This window comes from Falco biarmicus, chromosome 13 (assembly GCF_023638135.1).
Source record: "Falco biarmicus isolate bFalBia1 chromosome 13, bFalBia1.pri, whole genome shotgun sequence".
In the NCBI taxonomy this organism is placed as follows: Eukaryota; Metazoa; Chordata; class Aves; order Falconiformes; family Falconidae; genus Falco; species Falco biarmicus.
Window position 1 is genome coordinate 4,815,399 of NC_079300.1, and position 27,958 is coordinate 4,843,356.

Here is a 27,958-nt window from a genome sequence, read left to right on the forward strand (position 1 = left end):
TACCTCTTGAAAAAATGTTTCCCCACTGAATCCTCACGGTATCAAAACCAGTCACCCTCCATACCTCAAACTAATACAATCTTGTTTTGGGAAGAATTGCAGCTCTTCTACAAGTTCTTTGTGATAAAGTTGATATTTGCACTTACCTTCTCTCAGGAGTCACCACAGGAAGGTCTTTGCAATCTGGCTCCACTCACCTATTAAGTATAATTCAAACAAGTATTTCTGTGTGACAAAAAAAGGGAAGGGGAATCCAAGAGCCCTGCAGAGAAAGGTAAAGAAATCTAAGAGCATTATAATACAAAGATTTACAGTTGATTCATAGTTATTCTCCTATTATTTCCTCTCCCATTCTCCGATTTATCTTTTTTTTTTAAAGCCTATCTGAAGTCTTATTCAACTTTTATCCTTATTTGATCTTGATCCTTTGGATATGAAAGTATTTACACTCGAACTATAAGGTCACAGAACAGTTGAACAAAGGCATTGAAAGATACTTTGTCTGGAATTATTCCCAACTTCACCCTCTTTGTGCTCACATACACATCTGCTAATAAGTTTTGTTAAACTCAGTCTGGGTGCCTGTGATATTGAGTAATAAAAAAAAATTATGTCAAACGGACCAACTTTCCTCATGCATTAAAAAAAATATCTATGACAAGACCATTGGAGAATTCTGGATCTTGTAACCAGCTGTCACAGCAAAAGATATACATATTTTGTATATATTTTGTGTGTGTGTGCCTTTATCTACATTGTTAGTGCCTTCTCCTTTCTTGATTAAACAGCAACAGGTACCATTAACGCATGACCCAGACTGCCCTTTGCATGTAGGTCCAAGCCACATATAAATTAAAATAATGATGCGGTGAACTCCAGCTACGAAGGTTTATTTTCTTTTTCAACATCTACAAATAACTCCTTGATTCTAATGAGATTTTTCTCCATTTACAATACACCCAATTAGTGAGCACTTCTCTAAGCTTTACAATTTTGAGAAGCTTTAGGCAGAGAAACTCAAAGTAAAGATGCGATAGAGCTGGTATTGCCACAGAAAAGAGCAGGAGGTAATACATACAGTAGAGCTGCATTATATAGATTACCCTGGCATAAGACAGTGACTTTTGCAGCTGCCTTCTGGAAATAATTGAGTGGCTATACTATGAAGTATAACTCAATGTAATTGCTCTGGTTAGGAAGGAAAGGTGAATGCCACTGGAAGTGAAAGTTCTCATTTGCAAAAAGAATGACGTGAAGCTATACTTCATTAGTCTAATGGTAATAACGAAATTACAGTGTTTAAAACTCTGGCATTATATTAACTTGCAAAAGAACAAATTTACCACAAAGGTTTATCTGGGCACATGGGTAACACAGGATGCTCCACAGCTATCTGTAACTGCTACGCAAGTGGACAGGTATGCAATTTACATGCAAGACTCAAAGTATGTAACTAGAAGCCACATACCAGAATACACATTTGACCTAAAATGTAGTAGCTCTAAGTCATTGTTTGGATTTCAGCGTGACAACGAGATTTGTCCAAAACTTGGGACTTTCTTCCCCCAAATGTTCCTTTATGCCTAAGTAACCACACAAATAGCATCACACAGGCCAGAGTCTCTCCAACACACCAAGATGTGTAAAAGGTCATCAAAAGATCTTCAAGCATTTCAGGAGGGGTATGAACCGGTTAACTGCCAACAATTTTAGAATTTATTTCCACCAGAATGTGGAAGCCTAAAGACCACCGTACACCAGCATTATACAACTAACACGTTACATGTGACAGGTTGTAATAAAGGCATCACCATTTTCTTGGCTGAAGCTATAAATGCTTGGCAAAGTGTTCACTAGTTCAGCTCGTAGAGATCTGGCAACACTGTCTGTATCTCTGCACCAGCATCATGTGTCTGCCAGTGGATGCTATAATCCCTTGCAATAACACAATCTACATTCTTGAAAGCTCCCCGTGTTCTCCCCACAAGACAAACTGAGATTTTAGAACTTCTCTTCCACATTAATGATACCAACTTAAACACAGATAGAAGAAAAGAGGGAATGAATAAAAGGTAACAAGTGTCATCTTTTTTCACTTTCTGATATCAGCTCTTTATTCAGGCAGATAAGAGCCCTTCCTTCTCCTGAGCTCTAGGTCAAAGTCCGAGTTCAAATGCAATATCAAATGGTGTTTTCTTTTCTCTCCCAAAAAAGAGATCAGTAGAAATGAAGTTGAGCAGGCAACACCACCTAGCTGAGGAAATATGGGTCTGAGATCCACAGCTTTCTACCCATTAAAAGTGTAACAGTGAGCAGAAAAATACAGAACAGGGCAGACATGAAGCCAAGGCATTAAAAGCAAAGAACAGCTTGTCTCTCGTCATACCTAGGATACTTTTAAATTGCGTATTACCTGAATTCTCAAGTCGAGTATCTGGACTAATAAGGTGACACCTGCGTGGACAGTTTTCCATTAATCATAAATGACACTTGGACACACTAGAAAAAAAGTCCTGATCTTAAAACAATATTCATCAATAGTAGATGAAGTCTTTAGGATTAATTTGGATTAATAACTGGACACATTCCAAAAATACCATGATACGGCTGACAGCTTGGAGATCTTAAAGCATTTGTGGCCTCCGTTACAAAGGCCAGTTATGTCAACTTGCAACACTTTTGTAACAGATCTCCTTCTTTATCCAGTTCTACACAAAAGGCTAACAAATCAATGTTGAGGAATCTCCCCCCCCACCCACCCCCCAAGGAAATGATTGTATTACTTAGGGCAAGTTATGAAATTTGCTTTATTTGTCAATCCTTCTCCACCCTCAAGGTAACAAAAGAAGCTTAACATTAATTGTATCATTCTCCATTGAGCTAGGCACACCCAGAATGCTGCAATTCACATAACGGAAATGCATTTCAGTGAACTTTCTATAATGATAGCTTAGTCAAAAATTTTAGACTTCAATTAAAACACTAATCAGCTAGAGTTAAAATACCATTTGTGGTGAAATTGTTCTGCTAAATGTTAGACGGCAAGACACTAAACAGAAGACATCTAGCTATTATGTTGAGTTCAACCTGTGTTACTCTGATTAGTACTAAATACCATTTGAAACAAAAAAATCCACCTATCTGTTGCATTATGAAGCTGATACCTTAGCTGATTATTATATTATCATTACAACTTTTTTTTTTTTCAACTAAGCATTCCCATAAATCTCTAGGACTCCTTTCAATAACATACAACAGCAATTTAACACTGCACTTTCTTACTCCTGTCATTTGCTTAGTTTGTTTTCAGACTTGCAAGTCCTAGCACATAACTTGTCCTGATTATAAAAGGAAAAGAACATTCCCTCCAAACCTGGTTTTAATTTCTCAGATCGTGCTCTGATTAGCCTTTTAGGGAGAATTTTACCAACAAATTTCTGCAAGGATGTTGTTTCTTACGTTCCCACACTAAGACAACTTTTAAATTATAGTTCAGTAAATTTGAATTCAAAATGTTGAGACAATGAAAGAATGAAACTATTAGCTTATATGAAATACCTCAATGTCATCAGCTTTATACAGTGTTTCATTTGCTGAAGCTGTAAATATTCAGAATAGGTGAGCAAATAATTTATGGGCCATTTGGGCACCACACAGAGTCTCACTGCCCCAGGGGAGCGCTGGAGGCATTTTGCCTGGAGCTTCATAGCACAGACAGGAGCATACAAATCGTTAAGCCTTTCTGAGACTATGCACACAGGAGCAAGATAACCTAGGAAAACTCCAACTGCTTGGACAAAAAAGTTTGTGAAATGAGATGCATTTCTTTACACTGTTGTACACCCACACAGAGTTTTACATGTTTTCAGTCCAAGAGGAAAAAGTCTCTGACCCAGACAACAGGTACTTTGAGAATTTTCTTTCAACATCATTGTGTCAAGACTTCTTGTGGTGGGAAAACTGCTTGCACTGCCATGGCACACGAGTCCAATAAGCTCCTGCTGCCCCCCAGTTTTCACCACAAGTTGTGCCAGGACCACTGATTTTTCACAGCCCATTTCCTTCTCCTCTCCCTAAAGCGACATGAACTCCACTCACAAACACCAATGTGTATTAAAGAAATGCAACTTTACATAGTCATTAGAAAGGCTGTCCAAAGCAGTCTCCCTTAAATACCTATTCTACGTCTGTGCACAGGTCTTTGTATAGGAAAAATTATTACTAACTTTTGGACTGCTGTTCGTGTCTGGTTTAGCTCAGCCCCTCCCAAAACTTTGTGGAAGAGGAACTGCCACCAAGAATAAGCAAGCAGCAGAGTTCCCAGAAAGTAAGTCACAGTGAGAACTAAATCCAGCGATTCCACTTCACTGCTCTCATGCCCTTACACACCCTCAATACAATAAGTGTAGTTTCCTGATCCTACAGTACAAGGGGTAAGATTCTGCTGAGAGGCTGTTAAAGTGAAGCAACTGACACACACTGTCAGTAAATTTCCACCTTTCCTTCTTTTACAGTAACTTGTTTGTTGGGCCATGTTCTTTAAGAATGCTTTATTGTAACACACTGCCACTCTTTAAAATATACTATGTGGCTACAAGATAATGACATTTAAAATAACAGGTGAGATGTATATTAAAAAAATAAAAATAAATTGCTGATTCAGATTATTCCTGGTCAACTGATATAATTCCATACTATCACATCTAATCCAAAGGCTAAAACTCCCGAAAGTGTTTTGAATATTGAGCACAGAATAGGATAAACAAAGACAATGTTAAATCCTCAGTATCCTCATACTATCTATACCTGTCCATACTACAGGCTTTATCTGTTATATTTATACTAGGCTGTTAAATGACATTTAGTCATAGTCGTTTGGAGGGGAAATGGCAAATATTTCAACTGATTATATTGGGGTTTTATGGGTATGGTTGAAGACTTGCATCATATCATTGACCAAATACTTTCGAAATGTTGCTGCAAATACTCCCTTTCAGCACTGTTATGAGCTGCATCAAGCCAGTTGTGTGAACAAAGTCAGGGCTGAAGATATGCAGAATAGTTCTTTTAAATATGAAAAGGAAAAAGGTTTTATAAAAAGCTTTGCAAATCCTTCACTCAAATATTTCTGATTACCCTAACACACCATGTGCTATGGTTCCCAGCTTCTCCTGTCACACCTCTGCCTTCTTTAAACCTCTTTACAAGAACCTTCTTAACATCATTTTTTTCCCCCAGAAACCCGATCCCATTTTTTATTTAAAAGCATAAAGTGAAATCAATAAAATAACCCCCCCAAATATGTGATTTTAATAACTATTAAGCCACTACATCACAAATAGACTCAATCTATTGCACAATATTCATTAAATCAATCTGTATTCTACCTATAATTTCACAGTTTGCAAAGTATATTCCCCAAATCACCTGCAAGTCACAAGGCATTGTTATTTGCTTACTGTTGCCTTCTTGTGCTACTCTAAACCCTTAATTAAAAAAAATTAAATTAAAACTAGTTCAGGACCAATTATCCTGCATGACATTCTAATTTTCCACTCTTTACTTTTTCCTTCCCTTAAGGCCAGACACAACAACCGTCTCCACAGCTTGGGAGGGCTGGAGACAGCTCTTGCAGAGCTCATCAGTACCATTCTGGGTGCTGGCCAGAGGTGTCATCAACTGTGAGCAAGTTGCTCTTTCCCCCGGCGCTGGTGTACTGCCTCTCTAGCGCTTCCATCTCTTGCCAGCTGAAGCAGAGCAGCCACTAAACTTTCATGTGGTTGCACAACACACCGGGGCCTGGCCACTGGATTAATCCCCAAAGAATGATCTTTTAAAGGAATATATAGCACGGTACCATAGCAAATATACATTGGGTTCCCATAAACAGAGTACAGCTACAGTGTACGATAGTGCAGCTGTTACAAGTGTTCAGACTCATTTTGCTGAGCTGCACATAGGTATGCGAACTTCATGAACAATCACAGATGAAAAAAATAAGAAGCAGTTAAGCTCAGTGCAAAAGCGACGTCAATTCCGTTCCCATAACACTAAAGCACCACCTAGTCAGACAAAGTGCCAACAGCAGCCTCCTGCAGTCATCGGGGAGGTCCCCATCTTGGGAGAACAAGCTACCAACGGGCTGCCTAAACCCACAACTATCAAAAGATAGCAAGTGCTGACAGTTGCAGAGAACAACCCTGCAATTTTAAAACACAGAATTAAACCCAGAAGTCATTACCACTCTGATGGCTCTAAAATGACCCATGTGAAACCAGCTGAAGGTCCAACTGCAGTTCTTAAGTACCAGGTTCCCACAGTCCTGCAGCTCCTGGCAAGGTCTGGGCGAGACCCCACTCTTCGCACATGGCCCCCATGGGGCAGGTGGCCGACAGGTCCCTGTGTGCCCCGTAGCGCTGCCAGCCTGCCACCGCGGGGAGAAACCTCTTCCCTAACTGCTGTCGCTTCGCTGCCTCTGCTAGAGCTAAAATCATTTCAATTTAAAAAAAAAATAAATAATTACTTCATCAAAACGACTACTTATGTCAGCAAGTGACTGCCTACAGGGGCCAAGGCTGCAAACACAGGGCTTTTGTTTCTTGTTGTAATTATAGGTACTACTGGGCCAAACTTTCTGCCAATTTAGCAGGAAACAACTTTGAGACATGTAAAGGTATCACACTGCATAGACTTAAAACTAAAGCAGGCTTTTTATGTAAACTCCTGGGTATAAGTATATAATCTGTAGCTCTCAGAAGCACTGAGAAAGCAGCATGACTCAGAAATATTGCTCCTCAGCACAGTACTGCCTTAAGTGTTTTGGGGTTTTTTTTTCTTCTTTTTTTAATTAGCACATGCTTAAGTGACAAGATAGCAGTTAGACAAGACATTAAATCTTAAGCCCACTTGATTTTGGCTATGTATCCTACTTAGCCATACAGCTTCCCAAAATGTTGGATCACTGAGTATTTTTATCCTTCCTACCCAGCGTGTTCAGACACACCAACAAGGTAAGTATTGTGGAACACACACTGCAAGGAGTAAGACAGAGAACTCAAGCTCTCTTCCACTAGTTATTCACTATCCCCTAGGGCTAGATAAAAAATAAAGACTAATTTAATTTTCAGGAAAAGAAAGTTACCATTATTTACTTAGCTTTGTGTACTAGGTGCTTTCCTAAAATGATGGCAGGAGATGCATCTTTCAGCAACTCTGCCTCAGGTTTTCCTACATCATCCACAAAGCTTTAACTTTTGAATAATCCTCATTTTAAATGTGGAAACTGAATGACATACTTTAAACCAAACAGAGACACAAAAGTAAACATTTAATTTGGCAGACTGACCACACCAAGAATCCATTTTGTCCATGTTTTTCCCCTAAAAGAACTGAAGCCAGCTGTACAATAGCAATATTCCAGATGGCTGTAGAAAGTCCTCCATCTTTTTCAATAAAATGTTGATCGCGGTCCAAAAGACAGGAAAGTGATTTTGACGGACATGCATGTCTTTCTGCAAAGTGACACATCCTATAAAACGGAAGAAGGAGAAAAGCAATCTCATTTACAAAGAGGTCTGAGCTTAGGATGCAATTTGGAAGATTAGAATGAGGAAACATATAATTGACAAGACTAGTAATTAGAAATGATTTATTGCCTTTCCTTGTTAAGCCTATTATTAAGATAGAATATTTTCCTACACTTACTACTCCTAAGTCATATAAAACCTCAATTATTTACATCTTTTGTTTTTTACAAAAACTTCAAGACAACTGTTTTAATAACTTCCACTTAACTAAGAATCAAAGCACTGTTAGCTGCATTTGCTCACTAAAAATCTTTAATCAAGCTAGCAACTACCAAGGAATTTGAAAAACTAAACTTTATTCCACAGTGAAAAGCAATCAACTGTTATCTCTGTGTCTGCATTTTCTGTGCTATCAAAGAAAAGTGTTTCCCAAAATGACTGTGCTTCTCAGCACACTTTGCCTGCAAAGCTTAATTTTTTCTGACACTTGTCCCAGGGTAAATTTTTCAACAAAGTTGCCTTAGGTTTAAAATTGATTTTTAATGATACTCATATTTCGAACGGGTAGATTTTAAATATACTGTTTTCTGGTGTCATTTGGATAAATTCATGAAAAGACATGGGCAACAGGGTTTAAAAAATAATAATAAATAAAACCCAATCAAAATCAAAATCCCACAATTCCCTTGCTCTATCCATCAAGAACCCTAATTTACCATATACATCAAGGTCCCTAGCATAATGATCTCATGACATCCTAATAAAAAAAAATCCCAGGATTTTTTTCCTCAGCTAGCTAAAAAGAGAAAGGGAGAAAATACTGTCTTCCATCTATTTGGCCACTCAGTAGTTAGGTTAGCCACAGGCACAAGAGTACCTATATTCAATTCCTTTCTTACCCAAAAGAGATTGAAGTCTATATCACTTACTTTTATACAGGTCTTAACCTCTCAGTCCTAAGCAATGCTCAACTGAAGCTTATTCTAGTGCAAGAGTAGCTGTCAAAGCTAAGCAATTTTACAAGAAAATTAAATGTTCAATAGGTTCAAAGAAGAAAGCAGACACAGGCATAATTCTCTGGCATAATTTTTATGTCGCTTTTATTAGTGGTGATGCTAATACCAAAAGTCAGTATAGAAAATATTAAATGCTTACCTGAAAACACACCTCTCTCACAACCCCTAAGATTTTCCATGAAACGTCTGAGACTGCATTCATGCCTGTTTTCTCCAGCTTATGTCAGCATAACTTCACCAATTTCAACAGAACCAAGCCCATAGCTATTTTTTCCAGCGAGAGTCCCCTGACAGCTCCATCAGCACAATAGCAGGTATTTTCCACTTTTGCGCAGTGGTAGTTTTCTACTTTCTGAATGGTAGCAGAGTAGTTCTGCCAAGCTGTTTAAAATATGAACTGTGTGAAGCAAGATACTCACAAAGTTCTTCCCATGATATACTCCACACTCTATAATAGAGGCTTTTGTGTTAAATCATTTGAAGCATAAACGCTACCTGTTACTGACTTGCCATTCCTTTCTGCTTAAATGTCCCTGTGCTCCTAGTTTATTGGCCTGTAATGTGCGGCTGAAATAAAAAAGGGCCAGTAGTTGTCGCAGCACTCTCCAAACTAACTGGCTGCAACAAGGTCTTTTACCATCACATACCAACACACTCTTCACGCCAGCCCCTCTGCTGCCTTCTTCTAGTCTCTCCTCATTCTGGGCGTGTGTTCTCTCTCTTCTCTCTGCTTCTTCCACCTCTCTCTTCATTGCCTGCCCAACCCCTTAACAGAACCAGCCACAGCTGCACCTTATCTACATCGGCCAACCCCCACCCCTGAAGCCAGCCCACAGCTGTACATTATCAATGTTAATTAACCCAGCTTCATTCCTCTACAAGTAGTCAAAGCACTGACACCATGTTTAAACACAGCCTCCGCTACTGTACCTCTGCCCAGAATAAACGTCCTCAAAGGAAAACTTTCATTTCCTTTGTTATGAGCAATCACAACTGAATATGAGAAAACTTTTTTCTTAAAAGTATTTTTTCCTTTTTCCTTCTCATTTTTCTCCTTTATTAATGTAAGAATGCTGCAAAACAACATCATTTAGACTGCAAGATCACAGAACAATAGACTGGTCTGGGTTGTCAGGGCTCTTAAAGCCCACCTAGCTCCAGCCCCCTGCCCCGGGCAGGGCCACCTCCCCCCAGCCCAGGTTGCCCCCAGCCCCGTCCAGCCTGGCCTTGAGCCCTGCCAGGGACGGGGCACCCACAGCTTCTTCAGGAAACCTGCGCCAGCGCCTTGCTGCCCTCACAGTAAAGGATTTCTTCCTAATACCTAATCTAAGTCTACCCTCTTTCAGTTTGAAACCACTCTCTCTTGTCTTATCACTACATGCCCTTGTAAAAATCCCCTCCCCGGCTTTCTTGTTGGCCCCTTCAGGTACTGGAAGGTGGCTATAAGGTCTCCCCAGAGCCTTCTCCTCTTGAGGCTGAACAACTCCAGCTCTCAGCCTGTCTCCATAGGAGAGGTGCTCCCTCTGGCCACCATCATGGCCCAAGCCTGTCCAGCACGATTTGCCCTTAGTGAAGCCATGCTGGCTGTCACCAATTACCTCCTTATTTTCCACATCCCTTATCAAATTGATGCATTTTAGTTTTGGTCATATTCTGGTAATTTCCATAGATGTTTCAGGCAGATTGTTCTTTCAGAAGACTTCAGGGATTAACAGTAAAATGTTGCCTTGGTTTAATATCAAGTAGGCATCTTTAAAGCTGTCTTTCAAATCAGTATTTCTTATAAGTCTAAAAAATTTACTCTGTTCATTGAAACTCATTTCATCCCAGTCACCTGCTAGAGAAATTCCTGCCTTGGTCAGCCCCACGGCTTTCTGGGCACCACAGCACTTTCTCTGATTACTGTCAGCTCAATTCAGCCAGGCTCTGCTTCAATTTCACATACTGCCGTTGAGAGCAGTCAAGAGCTCTTAAATGTTACCCACTTATTCTCTAGATGAAAAGCCTTATTTTTAAGTATTTCTTAATATAAAACATTTTAATTAAAAGAAAAAAATGGCTGAAACCACCTTAAAGGTGTGAACAACAATGACAGTGCAGTGGCTTCTGCATGAGTTAATAGCATTTAAAACCAGTTTTGACTCAGTTCACTGAAAAGGATGTGATTCCAAGTCCCCAGATGGCACCAAAATATATGATTTTACTGCTCACCAACACATGTAACGATGGCAAAAGAAGGACTTGGGCCAACAATCTGTGCTGTTTGTAATGAAGTTCAGAGATGCAGCTCTTCACCCCTCCTTCCTTCAACCTCTGCCTCAAAAAGAAGACAAAAATATCAGACCAAACACACCTAAGAAAGCGCAGAAGTCCATACACAGAACAGCATCACAAGTCTGGTGAAGGGCACAGACTCGACCAAGAAGTCATCAAACGAGCTGTTCGCTTTGATGTATAGGGAGGTCAGAGATGACTGCAGCTTGAACACGTGGCTTTGTATGTCTGACACAACTGGCAACTGTTTCAGAGAGAAATGTCACTGCCACCTCTTCCCACCAGTCCTCCTCCCTCTATTCCCTGCTTCCACACCTTCAGTCCAGACAGCGGTAAAGGCAAAGAAAGTGGATGATCATCACAGGAACTATCACCAAACCCATCTAAGGCAAGGCCTCAGCATATCATGGAGGTAAGATGACAAGTTCTAAAGTAATTATATGATGCAGTGATTAATCTAACTGTTAATTTACACTTTGAAAACTAGATAAGCTATACCATGATGCCATGTCAGATCAGGTACAGAATTTCAGGTTCTCCTAATTCACTCTAAATAAATCAAGCTCTATCATCGCATATAGAAATAAATTTTGCTATTGTCCTTGTTTAGGTCTCACAAAATAAAGTACTTAGATTATTTTTTTTAATGTAATAACGTTTAAAATAAGAAGAGGCAGTATCTTTGTTGTTTTGTTTGGGTTTTTTGTTGGTTTTTTTTTTAAAAAAAATAACAAAATACCTGATGTCAATGGAAAAGACCCAATCTGTTCTCAGGAACAGATAAAAGAATGTGAAGCTCAAAAGCTCGTCATTTTTTCAATCATGTCAGCCTTTCTAATTACAAAATTACTGTCTCTCCCTACAGACCTTACTTCTTGGGGTACATCACATGTACAATTATCGTACATAACATGTATGTTCTTCCCAATGGTCCCAAACTCCCATAACATGATCCACAAGCCCATGAGCTGCTACGAGATCACCTCCCTGCCTCTTAAAATAAATTTGCTCACCTTTCCTGCTTACAGACACAACCTCCCTACAGCAATCACAAAAAAAGCGAGGATGAACCAGTATCAGCAGAAATAGCATCAGCTGGGATTAGCATGGGACAGCACCGCATGAACTGTCCTTTTCTATGAAGTTCTCCATCAGTTATTAGGGTTGAAACATCCACTCTGTGTCTAGGGGGAACAAATTCACTCCTTCAATCTTGGCATTACAGAGTTCTTAAAGACAGTGGTGGAAATATGAAGCAGGGTAAAAGTGTTCCTCACCCGCTGTATCTTATGGCTAAAAAGATTCCAGGATGATCAAAATCAGTAATGAATTTATTAATTTGAAAACTTTCTTGTTATTCCTTACATGGATATAAATACAGAGGCTACCCTTTCACCGTAGCCTTTTCCACACAGAGGGTTTGACAATGCACTCAAGATTTTGCAAGAAAATATCTAACAATGTTTAAATAATGTTTAAACTAGTACTTACTAAAATTAAGGAGTAAACATTTAAGTTCTGTTCTACTCCACAAAGGCAGATTTTCATAGATAAGCCAATTATTTTGAATTCGCAGATATAAAAGTGTTCAACAAATGATACCTCTGTTTTTAACCAGTAATTAGTTCTACGTAGTACCTCTACATTCATGCACTACAATTAAATACTAATAAAAGATAATTATCCCCGTCTCAAATGTCAGAAGGTTACATTTCTCTTTTCCAATCTAAAATACACCTTGTTTTTAAATGTAAGGCTCTCAGTTGCAGTTAAGATGATCTACACTTATTTCTGGGGTGTCTTAAACTAATATTTTTGTACTGCAGCAAACTGGAATATGAATGCACACATATTTTTCTATCCCATATTGCTGCAGGTTTACATTTATCTCATATTTTAAGAAAACCCTTATATGACGTTTAGATTTCTTCACAATGCAGAGGCAAGAAAGAGATGCTGACATGAACTGTTGGGTCAATGAGGGGCAGTCAACAGAAGTTTTAGGTTTATAAAGCATATGTGAAGAATAGGATTCAGAAGTGAATTTGTGCGTGTCTCAATCCATTAAAACTCTAATTAGGATTTCTCACAAGACTTTTAGGAGGTTCAACTAACAAAAGAAATTAGAACAGTCTATTATTGCTAGACATAGAAATACAAAATATTATTAATACTTTCTGCAAGCAGTTGTATGTTACTACACATTGCATGAATGCAAAGCCAAAAAAGGATCATATAAAAACATCTGAAAGTTTAATATACACAACTGTGATTCAGTTGTGTATATATCAACACAATGCTGAGAAAGGATGACACACAAAAAGATTTGTGTCATGAATTAATGCATTCATTAAAACAGTAACTTGAACTTCTACAAAGATTTTTCTTGAGAATATTATAACTGTATCTATAACTCCTTTGCAATTCTTTACAAGCAGCCAGGTTTATTGTTGGGCAGCAAAGCACAGATGTTTTACAAGTCGAACCCCTGAGTTTAGGAAAGGTTATGCTGATTGTTCAAGGTCTTAACTGAGAGTTTAACTGTATTAGCACTCTGCACAACTGGTTGATCTAATCCCATATGAGATAAAACGTGTTAGCCAAATGCAGTTAAGCAACATAACTATACATCATGTGGTCGATAACGAAGTAATCATTGCTGCTACAGAACTAACTCGTGAGTTTTCCAACACTGGCAGACTACAGAACATCACTGTCAAAATGACTTTTCTCCTTGGTGGCCAGTTGTTGGTTCAGCACAGATCCCCCTTTCTTGACAAATGACAACTGCTCAAGCTGTGATTTTCTTTCTGCTCATTTTCCTTTATAGGTGGCTCTAATTCCCAGTGCTGTAATGTGATTCAGCTTCATAGCCAGTCTAGTTATATTTCTTCTAGAGATTGCAATTATATTTCTAAACTATTCTTTGTGTTGCTATGAGAATCAAACAAAAGGGAAAAAAAATTAAAGTTTCGATGAAGAAAATTTCCATAATATGTGGTGGCTGTCACAATCTTGCTGATAGAAATAATTACTCCTCCTGATGTAACTACATTAAACAACCAAGAAATGTGGATAAAAACTCTTACCCATCTGTGCAAAGCTCTTTCACAAATGCATATGAAAGAAGAGCTAAATACATAAATTAGGATACTCCGGCATGCACAGCAGGACACAGATCCCAGGGCGATAGGCCCCTCTTACCTCAGTCCCTGAGACGAAGAGGCATTACCTCTCCTTTTAGCAGCAGTAAGGGAACACTACATAGCATACAGTTTTGGGTAACTTTGGTTTTGGTCTTTATGTGATCCACTAGATTATGCACACTAATCGTCATTTTTGGCTGATAAACTGGAAGTATCAAAAAACAAAAGCGCAAGCTGCTGTACCATGAGCTAGTGATATTTTTCCAAGGCGAGAGTAAACCACATCATCTGCAGGTAACAGACACTGCTTACAGATAAAACACATTGCTTTCACAGCTGCATTGGTGAACAGGAAAAAAAAAAATATTAAAAACCATTTCCAGTGCTGATGTGGTTCTGCTTTTACCTGAGCACCAGCCACAACACAGTTCAAGTTATTACCAAGTGCATCTCTCCAATCACCAGCACTTTGGGCTGCAGCTACTACAACAGAGCCTGCAGCTTGCATGGAAGCACTTGAACACTACTGAATTTTCTGTCTTGGGCACTTGTAGCAGGTTTCAACAGCAGAGCTCAAAAGCTACTTGAAAGCAAAGGAAATAAGCAACTAGGCAGCACTTTCTGAGCAAAGCTAGATCTAAGTAACTCAGGTGGCAGTTGCTGAATGTAGCCATGCCTATGTGTACGTGTAAGGGAGTGCTGATGGGTATTCATATAGACATCACAGCCAGAATGCATTGCAAAAAATACTAGTAGAGAGATAAGTTATTGTGGATCTGTGCTGTTGCTAAGAACTAATCAAAGTAAGACTCACTGTTAAACTACTCTATAACAACAGTGTGGCAGCCAAGTCAGAGACTGTAGCCAAAATTAGCAGAAAACTTCCATGCTGACAACCCTACAAAGTCACAGGTAGTCTGTTATGGAAACATCTGCACCAGCCTATCTAGGCAAAATTACCTTCCCTGCTCAGTGAAAAATAATAACCCATTAACACAGCCCAACACCACTTGCTAGGACCAACCATTCCCAGGAGCCACAGGCTCCTCACACCATGCCTACCCATTTCTGGTGGCCATTCTACCTTTCACAGCTACAGTGGCAAAGAGACAGTCTTCCAAATACCTTTTAGTAGAAAAGGAAGTTGAACAACAAACTAGATTGCCTAAGGGTGGAATTGCACCTGCAGCCAAAAGCAACTGGAGCCCAACAGCACTATAAACCCTTTGTCAAGGAAGAAGTGCTGCTAAAACCATACCCTGTGGGAAAATCACTAGCAGGTTAAGCTAACTGTTCCAGGGCTGCTGTCTCCACACAGGCAGTCTAACTGACAGGGGGCGTACTGATTCAGACTATAGACACTTTACTGTTTGGGATTTTTTTAATCCCTAAACACAAACTTAGCATATAGTGCCATCATAATGGCTAGATGTAATGAAATCCTCCTGCATGAAGCATCTAACAAGTAATGACAATCAACTATGGAAGACCAGAAGGTCCAGAGTCGTAAATCTAGTAATCCACTTTAATACACATCCCCCTCCTCTCCTTCCTCTTCCTTAAAAACACCCATGGAAATAGAGGTTAAAAAGGTCATAGACTATTAATGATTCTCTATAGAGCTACCAAGAGCAAGCCACATTTTTCTTAGCATAGGAGAAGACCCAAAGAATCTATGCAAGAAGAAGTATTGCCAGCAAACGTTTTACCCTGTCACTGAACCCTCAGTAGCTCCCTAACAGCTGTCAGGAAGATGAGTTCACAGACTCTGTTAGTTTTTCTGCACAAGCTAAAAGTATCCCAAATATCCAGCGCAGCACTAGAACCATTATATCATCTTCCATGAAGCTGAATATTCAAGTTTAAGCAGAGATAAACAGCAGTTGTTTTCAAACTATTTTAAATAATAAGCATTATTTGAAATTAATCCTCAATGATTATTTTTTTTTTACTTCAATGGACTTCATGGTCCCACGGTTTTTTATTTGCAATATTAAATATAATAGCATTTAGAAATCTTTTCATTTTAAAATACGTAAAAATAATTTTGGCAGTGTCTTCCAAATTCATACCTTTTACTAAGAATTGAAAAAAATAAGTGAAAATTATCAAATTCATAAAAAGCAATTAACAACAATAATAACTATAAATGATTATTTGAAACAAACCTCAGACTCGAGCTACTTCTCCTAATTACTAAGTCAGATATTTTTGAGTTAGATAAAATTAATGACCAGAATCAATCACCTTTTGAATTATTTCAAAAGAAAATTCTGAATGAAATCTCTTTGAGAAACCAAAACCCTTCTTGGAGTTATCTCACCTAAGAACAGATCAGGAAGTTGATAATAACTTATGCAGCTCTTTACAACAATGGCTGTGAGTTTGGATGAACGGTGACTGAACTACAATATATATCTCTACCTATAGCAAACTCAATGAGAGGCTGTGATTCCAAAGGAATAAAAAAAAAAAAAAAAAAAAAAAGACTGCAAAATAATCTCACCAACTCATAGATTAACTATAAAAAGTGGAATGCCTCTCATGGCACACTGAAAATTATCTTCAACCCTGTTCTCAAAACCGGGAATTGTCTACAGTTTGTAGCTCATAGATTCCCAGCTCTTAGGTTTGGCAAGAATTCAAAAGCAGTCATGAGTCTGCAATAAATGAGAACGTACAAAGAAAAGCATCTACTCAGCTCTGTAACTAACAAAAGAAGAAAATTATTTAGCTGGCCCGCGCTCTGTCTTTTCACAGTGATTAGATTCATTACATGTACACTTCTCCGACTGATTTTAATTCTGCAACTGTCAACACAAGTTCTTCAAAGCAGCATAGGAGATAATGATGACTTTATTTGACTCGTTGACCACTTCGTTACATCCAGCTGTGTTCTTGCTTTCTGGAGCACTTAGAGGATTTTGTGGTGCTATCTCTGAGCATGATATAGCAAGAAGTCACACAGATCTAAATCTCTAAATTGCTCAGGTTGCATTCAGTCCCGTAACTTAGAGGATGCTGCCACCAAGAGTTTTGAAGACATAAATGGCACGCTGACAGCTGTTGTCAGTGAGGACAATGAAAATTGGCAGATTTAGCCAAGTATGAAGGAAGCATGACAAATTGCAGGGAAGCAAAAGGAAGGCAGTGCTTCACTCAATTCAGAAGTAGGATGACATTTGCTAGGAAGCTTGTGGGAATTCTTCAGACAGTCTACAAGATGTGCTAAATGTTATTTGCATTATAACAAATCATAAGATATCGACTGCAAAATCATTTCCCTTTAATGAAGACTCCTCGAGGAGAAAAAAATATCAGAGTCAATTAGAAGACTGAAACTACAAATATGTTGTGCTTTACATATCACTGAAGCATGAAGAACCTAATAAAGTGCCTTTAATAAAAACGAACAGCAAAATCGCTGCAGCTTATCAGATTGACAGTGTTTTTGAGTTTATGGCATGCTTAGGAAGTTTCCCCTCCTCTCTTTACATCTACGCTAGTGGTACCTTTTCCAAAAACATTTTATTCTGCAAGAAAAAAAGATATCCTACATATGCCTGTTTTTTCTTACCACTGGAGTGGAATAGTCACTTCTCTTCGCAAAAATCAACCCAACTACACTGCATCAATGCTTTACAAAATACTGAAACCATGACCTAACATTTACCTAACATCAACAGGAGGTTTGTTGGATTTTTTTCTGACAGATTTAGGGGGTCTTGTTTTGTCTGTTCATCATGTTTTCAGCTTTTGTAATGTTTGTTTTCAGTTGCTTTAGAATCTGAGTGTAATTCTGATTTTTCGTTGCACTGCTGTTGGGTGACAACTAAAAAAAACCCAAACAAACAAACAAACAAATCCCACCAAACAAAACCCAAAACTTTTTTAAGTTTTAAGACCCCTACCTGTTACCCCAAAAGAACTGTGCAAACCGATATTAAAGTAGTATTAATTTTCTTCAAAAATACTACTGTCTTTAGGAATACATATAACTGCCTTTTAGGCATAAAGAATTAAAGCAACAGTGTATTTTGAAACTCTAACAGAAACCAGCATGCATCTGAATTTCAAAGTTACATTTCTGAATTTCAAAGCTACATTTTGAAAGGAGAACATAAAATTTAGCTGCAGCCCATGATTCTGCTATTATACATGGAAGAAACAGCAATACAATAGACAGGCTTCAAGGTCCTTGAAGCAGTCTGTCTCCCTACATCTGCCTGATCTTTGACATGTGGCCAAAAGAGAAAATTTGAACAATGCCTGTTTCACATCTTGTTAGACTTCTGGGCACAGGGCATCCTCACAGACACCTCGTTCACATTTGCAGAGTTGCAACGTTATAGCTTTAAGGAGACTCACTCAGTCTAACTCTAGGCACCTCACTTAGCTTGCCTGCTAGTCTTCATGGGCTTCCTTACCGAGAATGGAAAGCAACTAGGTTTTATTTAAGTTTTTTTCTGGATAATAGCCTATTCTAAACGATGCTGCCGGAGACACCTAATTTCACCTCATTTGTACAGGGGATATCTCAAAGAGACTAGTTAGCAAAGACCTAACACAGATGATGCAAAGATTGATTGCCTGCCCTCCCAGCATCTAAGTGCTCCCTTTCATTCTGTCTTTATTTTTACCTGTTCTTCTATCAAAGTCCTTGAAGGTAAAGAATCCTTGACATCGTATCAGTAACAATGCCATTTTTTCATTATTTACCAAAAGGCACTATCTCAGAAATATCATTTTCTTCTTAATAATTTGACTATCATGAAACTTACATAGAGATAACCAAGAGAAAGAGCACGTACCACCCACAAACCTCCCTTATTTCTCAAGTTAGAGCTGTTCAGTTAAGCCCGAGGGGTGACAAGTCTGCTACATTATGTCCCACCGCTTGGCCCCTCCGTGGCAAGGAGTGACAATTACAGCACACTAAGTGACATATTTAATTATATACTATGTTTTCCTGAGCTAAGCAAGCAACCCTTAACACCTCAGCTAAAAGCATGACATTTTCTCACTTAAAATAGGAGCTCAGCATAACCTACATGAGATGTTCCATATCCAATACCTGTACTCACTATGGATCAAGGGAGGGATTGTCTGAGGCTGTACAGAAGCAGCAGCTTGATCGTAGCTACATGGAGAGACCCCTCCTTAGAACTCATCAACAGCCTAACAGAGTTTGAGAACATGGTGCAAACCCTAATTAATATAACTTGTAGGAACACTGGAGAAGAGGCTATTATGAAAGTAACCCACACAACAGGGTTTTTTTCACACACAAAAAAAAAGTAAATGTTTAACAAATTTTCATCCACCTCTCTGTTTCACATACAAATATTGCTGTTTCCCCAAGAGACTCAGGCATTTGCAAGCTCTGCTGTACATGAGAAAAAAAATAGAGCAAGACATTCAATGTTTTTGATAAAAGTGAGTCAAAAAGGAAATCTAAAATCCCTGATGTTGTCCTCCATGTCAAAAAGGAATACTTTTATCTTCATAAAAAGATTACAACAAAAAGAAAATATTCTCAGTCTCAATTTCTTAGGTCTTTCAAAGATAAGTTGGTAAGAAATAAACTTTTTGTAAGAAACAGGAAAAAAAAAAATTGCTACATGTCTAAATCCATCTGCAGTTCAGGGGTGACCTGCTGTCTCTTTGCACTGCCAGAAAACACTTAAGGTTTCAATTTATTGTTTATTTCCTATTAAGATAAGCTTGAGCTGCAAAGTCTAGCTCTGTATCTTGTCTGGGTTACTAAAAACAGGGAGAAAAAAAAAAAAAAAGAGAGAAAGAAATCTATCTGTTAAGGGCTGCCATCCTGGAAGTGACAGTGGTAAGTCTCAGCTTCCAAGGCAGATGGTATAATCTCACAATTTGAGCCTCCTCTGCTGAGATAAATCCTTCATTGCTAGAGAGGAACAAAATCACTTCTGTGTCTCATTAACACCTCCTACTCTCAAGGATAAGATTTGCCATCTTTAATCAGTTATTATTTTCTAGGGATTTATCTTTCCCAGTTTTGGTGGTTTTTTTTTTTTTTTCTCTACTTTATACCATTGAATTCAGAGCCAAAGCAATGAAAATCAGAGTAACTATTCTGACAAACACTGGAGTTTAAAAAACAGATGACTGTGAAAGAACAATTACACTTTCCCAGATTATAAAAGCATGACAGCATGATTTTAGAGTGTTTGGCTTCTCAATTCAAATGTGCACCAATGTTCTCTTGAAACAAAGCATATTTCTTGAAATTAAAATACTTTTTAAATGCACTTTTTCCTTCCTCGCTCTCTTTTCTTTACTGATGTTGGCACACTATGAAAGTCCTCATATTATCAGACATCCTCCTTCCCCCCTTGATCATAACACCACAAAGAAGCGCTTCTCCCAGATGAGGAGAATGAGCAATAGCAGAAAAAAAAGGAAAAAGAAGAACTGCTGAAACAACAACAAAAAAATTATTTAAAAGTAACACTTCTTCCCGTATCTGATCATTATTCTCGTTCACTATACAGCTCCTGAAGCTCTGTTGACCTTTGCAGGGTCACACTGAGCAGCACACCATGCATATGTATAGGAGTCCAAAACCAGCATTACAGTGAAGGTAACTGAAAAGAATTAGGGTGCATTTTGACTTCAGTAGCTGCAGCAGACATAAAGGGAGCTCTCAAACTCTGTATACTTCCCACATGGTAGCCCTTTGGTTTGCTTCGTGTCTTAGAAATTCTACATGGAAGCCAGCCAAAATAAAAATGACAGTTGCTCAGCTTTTACATTATAGTTCCGTTGGATTTAAGGCTTGCCCTTTATTTTTGTGGCAGGAAAATAAAAGGGATAACATGCGGGAGAATTCTCTATATTATCATGAGTGTAGTTGTGTGCTGGGTTTTATAGTGTTGTGCTCAATGGATGTGATGTTCCTCCCCAGGAACAGAGCACACTAAATTCTGTAATGGCACAAACTGCTGTTTCAAATTGTTTTAAGGTCACTGAATGGAAACATACTGGCTGGAAATGTTGCTCGAAGTTTCATCTCTGCAACATCAGGCAGCAGTTGCAGGGGTAGGGATGAGGGGACACTGCCAGCATTCAAGTACTTTTGATGACTTTTAGTCAGCTCAGCTCTATTTAAATTAGCATCAGAAAGTAAAACTATTAAAGGTTAAGCACCCCATTATCAAGTTCTTTTCCACTGCAGTCATAGCCATGTACACAAGGAATCACTGCAAGACCATAAGAGGGGAAAAATTTCCTCAAACTCAGCGTGTAATCTTAGTTTATACCTTCCCTCTCATCTGAACGAACCTTATCTAGTCTGCTTCCTTTTATCAGACAGTTTCGAGTATACAAGAATCCAGCAACAACCCTCCTCTTGCTCTGCATTCCTGAGGAACATATCTAAGCCCTCCCAGACATCCAATCACTCAATCTAGACCTCAGCGCTTCTGACTTCCTTGAGAATTTCTCAGGCACCTACAGCTTTATCCAAATACAAAAGGTAGACACATTTCTAATCATATGTTTTGTCTCATTTACAATAGTTTAATAACTTCCTTTCAACTGCACATCGGGGGGGGGGGGGCGGGAATCCCACACTTTGAAATAATTTCATATTCTTTTTCAGTAATTTCAATTGATGGAATTTAAGTCAAACTTCAGTTTTACAGGCAGGGGTTGATGCGTTGTAATTTCTTGTTAAATTTTCAATACAAGAGTTTGATTTTTTTAAAATAAAAAAATCCTATCTGTCAACTGCATGAATTATTTTTTCAAGATGGATGACTGGAGAAACAAATCAGAATAAACTGGCTGTCACCTGTAATTTGGTTTTGACAGATTAGCCCATATCAAAATTTTTCATGGGAAATACCTGTTAAATTCCCCCTCTCAGAAACAGTCTTTATCATAGAAGAGAAGTGGACAAGATAAGAGAAGTAATTGATGTATTATCCATGGTTATCTTTCATTATTTTCATTCTTATTTAAAAAGCCTTTCCTTACTGCTGTTGAGAGTGATTCAATGCACACTCAAATCACCTGTGTCCTCCCCAAGATACCTAGCTTTATGAAGGCAGGATCTTTCAGTAACAGAATATCAGATAGAAAAAATCTCAATAAACATCACCAGGTTCTTGCAGCATGGTAGCTGTGACAGTAAGATATTTAATAGCCAGCTTTCTGCTGGTTTGCATATTCTGAAACACGTGTTAAACATATTTATTGATTCTGTAGTTGGCAAGCCAAAGCAGCTATTCCAACTGAAAACGCTCACATGTTAACAAAGAAAAATACACCACATATTTACTTACATTTCTGAAACACAGCATTCCACACACAGAATACTGTTGATTGACTTTTAATTACACCCTATTACAAATGTTACCACTGAATTAAAATTCCCTCAAAATAAAATGTTATTTACCACACATGCCAGTGCATTTTTACAAGGGTTTGTTGACACTGCAAAAATCACGAGTACTACAGAGAAAAGTTCCAGTACAGCTAAATACACAAGTTTAAAACGTGTCAGTTCAAAATCTGTAACTTTAGAGAACATAATTAAAAAACATAATTAAAGAAATACCTTTTTTTCTTTAAAAACAGACAACAAAGTATTTTGTTTTTCACATCTGGAAATCTCACTTTAGAAAAAAATTAATAAATAGGGAAAAAAACTTTTTTTAAATCTTCTCTATATATGAAAAGCAAATATGCACTTTCTGTTCATAGTCATCTTATTGTAGATGAAGAAAAAAAAAAAAAAAAAAAAACCAAAAAGCCAGCAAGATGAGAGAGTCAAAAGTAAAATCCAAAGGCAAGAGCAATGGGTGCATGCCCCTGTTTGGAACACACTGCGCTGCTCACAATAACAGCTGCAAATGGATACTCACGGAAGTGAGTTAGTGCAAACACCCTGCACTGATCCAGTACGTTACAGATTTGAATTTAGATACCTTTGCATCATCTGTTATTACAATTAAAAGATAAAACAAGCAAACAAACAAAAACAAAACAAAACAAAAAAACCCAAAACACCCTAACAGCGATAATAAAAGGAGCCACTTACAAAGCAGTGAATTTTAAGCAAACTTCTAAAATCTTACTTCGTATTATAACCTTACAGCATTCCCTGAATTTCTCAGCATCTCACTGGGATTTCACAAAGGAAGAACTTCCTTCCAACTTCCCCCCACCCAGGAGGAAGCACAGCCTTGCACAGCAAAGGCATGAGTTGCCTTTCCCGTTACCCTTCGGACAGCTGGGGCTGTAGGTCCCACAGCCCAAAGCCCAGCTCCACAACCCCCGGACACCAGCACCAAACACACAGACAGCCCTGCATGTTCCATGAGCAATTGCAAACGGATTTGGTCATCCTATAGCACGGCAGTTTCCCCAGATGCCAATGTCATTTACTCAACTTGCACAAAAAGAACATAATAAAATAAAAATAATTAAAAAAAAAAAAAAAAAGAGAGAGAAAAAAAGGCTGTTCCTTGTTGAAACATTAGTCCACCCTTCACTAGAACCAGACCTTTTAAGACCTTTCAGTGCAGCCAGGAACCTATTTAGATACACAAAGTTTCTACAGCTTAATGGGATGCAATTGCATCTGGAATTCCCATGAAGCATTTAAGTAAAGTTTTTTAAAGAAAAAAAATCTGGAGCTGGACAACTTGAGATTAACAGATTCCATTTAAAGATCCAACTCCCTACAAGTATTCAGAAGTTGCATCCCAGGAAGGAGTAGAGACATAAACATCCCCAAAAATCTGCCCCTTAGATTTGTAGCTCTTCAACACATTTAATATTCTGAACCTATGTAACTTGATAATCTAACACTATAAACTCTCAGAGTTTCTTCCTGCTAATAATTTTGATTTCACATGTGCTAGACTCTGGCAGTAAAAAAAAAAAAAATAAATTAAGGAAGCAGCTAATTGAACTAACGTGTTAAGTTTGCAGCAACCTTTTAGAAGTTTGCATTTCTACTGATCTCCAATAAGTAATTAAAAACTAGTCAGTGATACAATTGAAGTTGTCTCAGGTATTCAAAATTATTTGTCTAAGAAATTGAGTCCATTTTTTGATTTAGAAAATGCCTCAGTCAAGTATCTGCTTTGCAGCTTGTTAGTATTCAAATTATTGAGTGATTCATCCAGTTATGCCATCATTCACTTGTATATCCAGAGCATACGGAAATCAAAACACAGCAGTTCTAGGTTGGTTAAGGTACTGGACTGCTTGACCTTGCAGGGTGTCTACCAGTAAGTACAGAGAGTCGTTCAATGCTGCTTCTACTTCTTGAAACACACAATATTCAATACAGACATGTGGGCATATACGCAGACTAGTGCTTATACTGTGCCACAACATAATCAAATACTTAGAAACTATCTGAAATTTCTTGATGGTTTTATTCTTTTTTAAAAAACTTGGCTTTTCATCTGAACCTTGGAATTGTGATAGCAAAGCAAGTTCCTGACTAACCAGGAAACTGAAATACAATTTATTCCCTACGCAACAGATTTTATATTCAATTTTCTTTTCTTATTTCAACATCAAATAATTGTTTGTACATGCGTGTGAACAGCTGCTATTTAAATGTCTGCGGAGAGCTCAGATTCTGGCTCATTTAATTGTCTGAGGCCATTGGCTAAGGAAATCTAAGAAGTTGTAGATGACTACACAGTTTATTTTATCTGCCCAGAATGAACCCTCTGGTCTGCTTTGTGATAGCAGTGGTGTTTGTCGTCACTCCATAATTCACAAGCATCATTAATTGTATATATGCCCAGTACCCTTTGCAAAGCGTGCATTCACATACCCTTGTTCTCTCATTTTGTGATCTGTTTAATGCCAAGCCTCCTGGCATTAGGGATTAGGAAACATGTCTTACTGATGGATTGCTGGGTCCCACCTGTATATGCTCATCCATAGCTCACAGTTCTGCCAAATCCAACTTGTGCTAGTAATTCACAAGCCATTTTCTGCAGTCCTTAATGACTTCTTTGTTATTTCTACACTAAAGTTGCTTCAGCCCATTTGTACGGTCCCTTCCACACGATAACAGTGCTGTACGTACACCGACAGTGTGCACTGCGTCCAGGGATGGCACTTCAAACAGCTTTCCCACTGAGACTGAGCTGTTTTATAGTAAGGACTCAAAGGGGTTTGGACTGAAGTTTTAATTCAGGGCTTTTCTCTTGGAAGGTTAAGCTCGTGTCTGCATAACCTGCCGCATCCTCATTCACACCACTCCAGTTCTGGCAATTACTGCCACAAGAGCAAACTCTTCGATGTGGAATTTCCACTGTAGTCAGTGAAATAAACCACTCCTCTCTGAATGCATTAATCACTTCATATTGTGGCCCACAGCTTCCCTGCAGAAAAGGCAGCTGTAATCAAGAAACAAAGATAGAACAGAAAGAGCAAGAAATGAAGCAAGCGAGACTAGAAAAGGTCAGAGTAGCCCTGCACAGAGTGCAGGCAAGCTTCAGATTTCTTCCCTGACTCCTGCTCGTATTCCTCCTGTCAAGGTACCTCAGACTACTTAAAGAAATTCACAGCTCTGGTTAGGAAACTGGGGGTCATCGAGGGTATTCCCAGCAGGTGTGTCTGCTTTTCCTACAAAAAAAAAATTGACATGGCTCTGCAAGGATGATAAACCTGCCTGGTGTCCCTGAAGTACTTAAAAGAGAGATACAAGACTGTTCAAAAGACCAGAGCTGTCCATCATTAGCCCATCCCTTGTCCCATTAAAATCTGGATCAAACTCCTGTCAGCTCTAAGGGCACAGGTAAGAAGTGTCTACGGGGGAAAAAAAAGAAAAAGAAAAAAAGAAAAAAGAATGGAAAAAAAACCCAAGAAAAAAGAAAGAAAAAAAAACAGAAGAAAAAAGAATTTTTAAAAAAAGAAGAAGAAGAAAAATGAAGGAAAAGAGAGGAAAAAAAGAATGGAAAAAAAAAGGCAATAACAGTTTTCAGAACAGCTTCTACTCAGATTTGAGTAATCCTTACCCCACAAAACTGAATTCACATCAGGCTGGGCACGATGAAATTTAGTGTATAAGCAAGTTATGGAAGGTAAGCAGTAGCTGCGCACATGTCTAGACAGCATTACCCTGTAAGGCACTTAGCCATACTTTCAGATAAATAACATAAAAATAACACTTCTGTAGGCAGTTTTGTTCTGACTTTGTTGCTCAGCTAGTCTGATATTTCCTTTGAGTACTACATTTTAGTTCCAGATATTCTGATGTGCAAAACACAAGAAAAATTAACAATCTTTGGTATGTTTAAAACCATATTTTTCTGATATTGGAGTAAATGTTTGGTAGTGTTCATCAATGGATCTATCATATTATTTTTAGAAGGCCTTAGAAATGACAGTAAAAGTTACATTCTTAAATGTTTTAAATGGTTAACAAAGCCTGTTTCATTGGTTTGCTCTGACATAGAACTCTCCGCTGGTTATCAGACCTTAGAGCAGCACAGAAACACTCAAGATAAATGAAGGGTTGTCTCATTGCCACTGCTTAAAAACAAATTATAACTAGGAATTTTCAGCTTTCATTATATGTGTTCAACATAGATAAATTCACTATCTTCACTATATATACTAAGCTTAACTGCATTCCCTAAAAAAAAAAAAAGGGAGGCATCAGCAAAAGAGCATCTGCTTTTCAGCCTCATTACTGAAGTTTATAATTTAAGACACTTGTTCACATATAAAGCTGCAGGGACAAGGACAAATTCAATTTACCCTAGTGAGGTGAATGGTCCCTGTTCCGTGCCCAGATGGCAAGCAATGCTAAGTCCTGCACCACACCGCTTATGCCTGCAAAGTCAATATATATTATGGGACTGAAAGGTTAAACAGTTGAAGGGGGAAAAAGAAACAGCATAAAAATTCATCTCTTCCAGCCTTTGCATACAGCAGCCACTCAGAGGGTAAAGAGCCTTCTACTGTTTTGTTCACACTCTTTCTCTAGGGTTTCCACTTTCCTTTCGCCTCTCAAACATCAGAGCTGATCCAGGCATAGACTGAGCCTCTTTCTTATTCCCTTCACTCCAACAGCCATCAGGTGATGGCTATTCCAGTCACTTGGAAACATTTATTACTGTAGTTTCTTACTATTTAGGAATTATGATCCACAGAAGACCTGGGGCCAGGTTAAATATTTGCTTTTGCATTTGTTAAGTATAAAGTGTTTGTTAGTTTGATTTTGCCCTCTGTTCCTCTGATTCAGGCAAATGCAGTGAATAAAGACAATTTACTAATGATAAAAATCAGGTTCCAGCTTGCTGCAGCCTACAGGCACTGACTCTGTGCTAACTTGTTCTATGAGGTCCAGTAGTCCACAAAACATTCAAACTATCCATCTACCAGAATAACAAAACCACAAGCGAGCTGAATAGTTTTCATTGAAAGTAACCTGAAAAAAAAGAATTTGTTCTGAGTGGAGGCAGTGCTCTATCAGGCTTGTTTTCATGACTTTTTTTTTTTCTCCTTTTTAAACAGAATTCACAATGCTCCCATTTTCTATTTCTTCCTGCAAAACACTTCAGATTCCCTGAAACGGAGCAACTGAAATAAAAGTTAATTAAACATTGGACTAAAGTGAGATTAGCGGGCTTTATAAATTCTTTCTTTTGGGATAGAGGTTTCTGTTCAACAACTTTTAAATAAAATAATAAAAAAAACCCTAACTCCACAGTGTTTTTTTATTAAGCTACCCACAAAAAGCTTTTTAGGAAGGAAAGAAATGGTAATGTTAAATGAAACTCATGGGTATAGCTTATTCATTTTATGGAAAAGAAAAAAAAAAAAAAAAGACCAGCAGCTGGGTCATACGCAAGAGACTTTGCACTCCCTGTAACATCATTCAGAGATTCTCCAAATGGAACAAGTTAAATTATTTTGGGGGATAAAAGCAAGATCTTGTATATTGTGTCCTGGTTTTGGCTGGGATAGAGTTCAATTTTCT